Genomic DNA, 4,873 nt, shown 5'->3' on the forward strand with positions numbered 1-4,873 from the left:
CTCTCTCTCTCTCTCTCTCGCTCGTCACCCCTTTGCATTTGACATATAACAGTTGCCAGAAACCTCCCAAGTGCTAAATCTGTGAGTAACAGCAACATCAAACATCTAACATCTGTGTGTGGATGCCCAGTGCACAGGATGTTTGAGAGCACCTTTAATACAGTAATACAATAGAGACCCACAATTATAATGAGTAGATAAAGACAAATGTTAGTAACCTGTTATTTTCTTTTGTCTCAAAGTATGTGCGTGATTATTTACAGAACAAATTCCATTTGTATTTCATAAAATAAAAACCAGAAACTTAAGGTCCATTTATTGTTCTGAAGGTTTTGATCTTATCTCTCTCCCCCAAGGCCAATGGTGAATTATCTGGCTCATTAAAAGGTCAATTTTCCCGAGTTGAGAAGTCCGACCTCGGTGTGTTCATGAGCGTAAAGTCACAAAGCAGATGTGTTGTATGATATTTCTCAGGGTGTTTAAACATCATGTTAATAGCTGGTTTCCACTTGGCGGGGCGTTCATTTTTCCCATTTTTCCAACACCAGCACAACTGCAGCACAAATGTCCTGTATTGCAAAGTTAACAAAAATTAAACATTGCATCCAAAATGATGCATGATGCATGTTCTCCAAAAATGAATGGGTTCTTCCTTTTGTCATTATCAGTGCATCATGGTTGCCTGTGATTGGTGACTGGGAACTCCACTCTGCTTTATGCAATACTTTGACATTTACAATTCCCTCTCAGAAGTATTTGCCTTAGTCTTAAAATAAATGACTGTACATTTGATGAGAGAACTCTCTGAGCTCCAGGAGCTGCTGGCTGTGTTGCTAAGAAGCTTGATCCACTTATATCACAGTACTAAAGCTGTGCGCTTGTAGCTTCCACAGAGATGATTTCCACTTCTTCTTTTTCTCCCAGCTCAGTGGTGTTTGATTAGTGAGTGCCATATGTCTGGTGGGTGTACACATCCTGTTTACCCGGTTTCCAGGGTTTATTTTAACCATGACCTTCGTGCGATTTCTCCCGAGGTCACAGGGTCAAGCTCCGAGGTCGGCTCTACGCGGATGGGGATAGACAGCTGTGCACCTTTGAGTGCAATGTGTGCATGTGTGTGTTCACTTGTCCTGCAGTGACCCACCGATGGTTTGTTCAAGGTTTCACAGAGGAGTTGTGTATGTGTATGTGTGTGTGTGTGTGTGCGTGCGTGTGTTTGTGTGTGGAGCCTTAAAAAGATATCAAAGGTTCTCTTCACAGCCTCGCAGCTGCATAAATATCCATCAGGTAATGTTTCAAACAGAAAGCCATTCTTCTCTTTTAACTGTGCAGGGAATAAACAAAAATAGACAAAAGACAACAAGGTCCCTGCTGACCATGCAAACAGCCCTGGGTCTGACAGAGGAGGAGACTTTGAGGCAGAGCTCTCATGTTTATGCCCTGACCTGAAGAAAATGCATCTTCAGTGTGTTCTCGTCTTTACTCTCTTGTGCAGATGGGGCTTTCATCAGAGCAGAAAAAAGGCTGTTTGTTGTCCTTATGTAACATGATAAAAGCATGTACTTACACAAGAGACCCAAATCCATGAAAACAAAATGTGGAAAGATTTTGAAGAACATTATCTGAAAATTAAAGCTATTTCTTTGCCTCAAAATGTATCCCTATGATGGCTCTGCTTCCTGTTAGTCACTGAGTGATTTGTTCAGCCTAAATCTGTGTTACATTGTAAAGACAGCTTAAGCACCAAACTGTGTTTCTCTATTGATGATTACGATGCAGAAAAGCTAAAAGATTTTAAAAAACTGTTAAATAGTCTAACATTTTGGGAAATTAAATCAATTAAGGAAGGTTGACAGATAGTTAATATGAAGCTACTGTCATCAGCTGGTTAGCTTCATTTTTTACTTCAGTTTTAGTACAAATCAAATGAGATATAACGTATTCATTGATGAACTTTAGAGGCTGTTTCCATCGGAGTCTTTGTGCTAAGCTAAGCTAACCAACTCCTGGCTGGAGCTTCATATTCATCACACGTGTATGAGAGCGGTATCAAGCTTCTCATTTAACTCTCGAGAAGAAAGCGTCTAAAAGTGTTACCAAAAATGTCTTCTTTAACACCCTCAAGTGTTTCATTGACTATCAAAGGGTAACATCACATAAAGGTCATGTGTCCCCGGGTACTTTGTGTGACTTTGAGATGTTCACGGAGAACACATCTCTACATTAAATATCTATTGTTTCTCATTGTTTCTAATAAGTACTTGATTTTCTTTCGGTGGTTTTGAACATAACACATGCAGCCCCACACACACACGCTATGAACTTTCATTATTATAAAAGGGTATACGATATTCTCTATATGTGACATCCTGGAATATTTTTCCGTTATGCTTGTGTGTGTGTGTGTGTGTGTGTGTGTGTGTGCATGTGTGTATTTTTAAGTGAAGGGAGGATACAGCTGAGCGTGTCTTATCTTACATCACACAACGGCGTGTGAAACCCCAATTCTGCGGAACTCCTCTCAATCCCAGAACCACAGGGTTTCAGTTTGCGGTGGCAGCTGAGCCTGTCTCTCTCTCTCCCCCCCTCTCTGTTATTCTCTATCTCTAAAGGCAGTTACATCCACAGACGGCAAGCTTGTAGAATGCAGCAGATAAATGTGGAGGCTGAGACTGGTGTAGTCAGAAATAGGCAGTGACTTCTCAGAAGAGGCTCTTGATAGTTGCAGTATGACTAGGAGTCATGAGAATGTATCATGTATCTTCTTGCTCATGTTATATCCAGTAAAATGTTAAACTGTAAACAGCTAACGGTCAACAAGATCTGAATCAGTCTCAGAGCAGTCCGTTAACTACACCTGCGATATCCATCGTCAACATTCTCACTTGTGGTTTGTTTTTGTTTGAGTCTCACCTAACTGACAAATGACCACCTAGAGAGCGCACCTAGAGCGCATTATAAAGTTAGTTTCCTTCTCTTCTTTCCCATATATTGTTATTTCAGTTGTACAAATTTAATAAATGAACAAAAAAGTTTAAAAATAAATAAATAAATATATATATATTTAGACGTCCACACTTAAAAAGATAAAGCTTTCAATAATCTCTTATTTTCTTACATTCCATAAAAAGACCAAAAGCAACAATGAATTGATCCAATTTAATTTAATTTTTAATTAATACATTTTTGGACCTCAAAAGTGAGTACTCCCCAACAAATGCACTATTTATTTCTTTTTGAAGAATATTTGCTGAAAAGCACAGTGCCCAGGTGTTTAAGGAGTAAACTGAGCCTTAAAACAAATATTGAACTGTATATGTGCTGCTTGTTTTTAAAGATGTATGTTTTGAGAAGAAACAAATGAGGTTGGGGCTGAAAGCAACAGACAGGGCAGAGAAATCCAAAAGCATTGAGACAGACTGTTGCATTGGGCCCCCATTAAAAACATCACTACTACAAAGTAAAACATGAACAAATGAATGTAAATTAGTACAAATATGTCAAGATGGGTTCAAGTTTCCACCAAGTATTCCAAGAAGAAGCCCCAGAACATCAGAACTAAAGGAGCACAGTTGTTCCATTTGTATAATACAAATATGTTTAAAATCCCAATCTGTGTTTGTCTCCTTAGAATATTTAGATTTAAGCTTCCATATCTTTTGTTAAGATTCAACTTCAGATATGCTTTTGTGTAGCTCAATGCCAAAACAGAATTTAATATGAAAAGTAATGGTGGTGTCTGTGGACAGAGGCTGTTACACACCATTATATCAGGTTGATAACAAAGCGACACATGTGAACCTGAGAGAGTTTCGGTTTAGTTTCGGGGGGGGAGGTGTTTTCTTATGTGTAGGAGGCTTTTAATACCAGAATAATCTCTGCAGAAAGAGGAAGAGAGGCCAGGCATGAGAAAAGGCCAAGGGACACATTTCTAGTCCTTAGCCATCATCAGAACAGAAGTGTAAACAACACAAGGCATCTGGCCTGTTAGACTAGCAAGATCTGAACAAGTTAGATAACTTCTGCCTTGTTTAGAGACGTGTATTATGTCAGCTTATCTAGATTATGAAGTAAAGCAGCAGTTGTTTGTCGCCTCGCTATGTTGCAGCTTCTCGCAGCGTCTATGCCCTGTTATTGGCGCCGTGCCTGAGCCATGCTTTGACATACAGTAGCTTTGCTCTCTCATGTTCAATTCTCTTGTAGCTATTTCTCGACGCTCCGAGTCAAGCTCTGTTCTCAGCCTCGCTGAGTTACAAAAGAGCGGGGCTACAAGTGCTGCTTCAAAACACCTTTTGCTGTAAGTATGTGTCAGGAAGCAAGGGCTTCACATGAAGGCACGGCTCTTTCTCCGTCTCCAAGCTGTCACTCCACTTCCACATTCTGTCTCGTATTGAGCCGGGCTGCTCTTGCAGATGTGGAGAACATTTCTGTTGGCTCTCTCACCTGACTGCCCCCCTCCTTCAACCTCCTTCCTTCCTCACACACACACACACACACACACACACACACACACAAACCTTTGGTCCCTGTGTCTTTTCAGGACATTTTGCATTAACCAAAAGTCTAAACTGCTGTTGTTGGTTGAAAAATGCTGAACTTCTGTGTTTCTGCAGATGTATTGTGTTGGAAAAAAATGTACAAAACTATATTTGATTTGATTCAACATTGGCTGAGCTCTTTGACTTTCCTTTGTGCAGACCATAATAATCCATGGTGCACCCCTCAGCCAGCCCTGATGGTTCAGTCCAATCATCTGAGCCACATTAGCTTTGGATAAGGCACCTCATGAAACAGATTCTCTCATATACACAGAATATCAGCTTCCACTCGCTGTTATTGAAAAGGCTAGTAATAATTACTCATGGACACAACC

Source organism: Cottoperca gobio, chromosome 4 (genome assembly GCF_900634415.1).
Source record: "Cottoperca gobio chromosome 4, fCotGob3.1, whole genome shotgun sequence".
In the NCBI taxonomy this organism is placed as follows: Eukaryota; Metazoa; Chordata; class Actinopteri; order Perciformes; family Bovichtidae; genus Cottoperca; species Cottoperca gobio.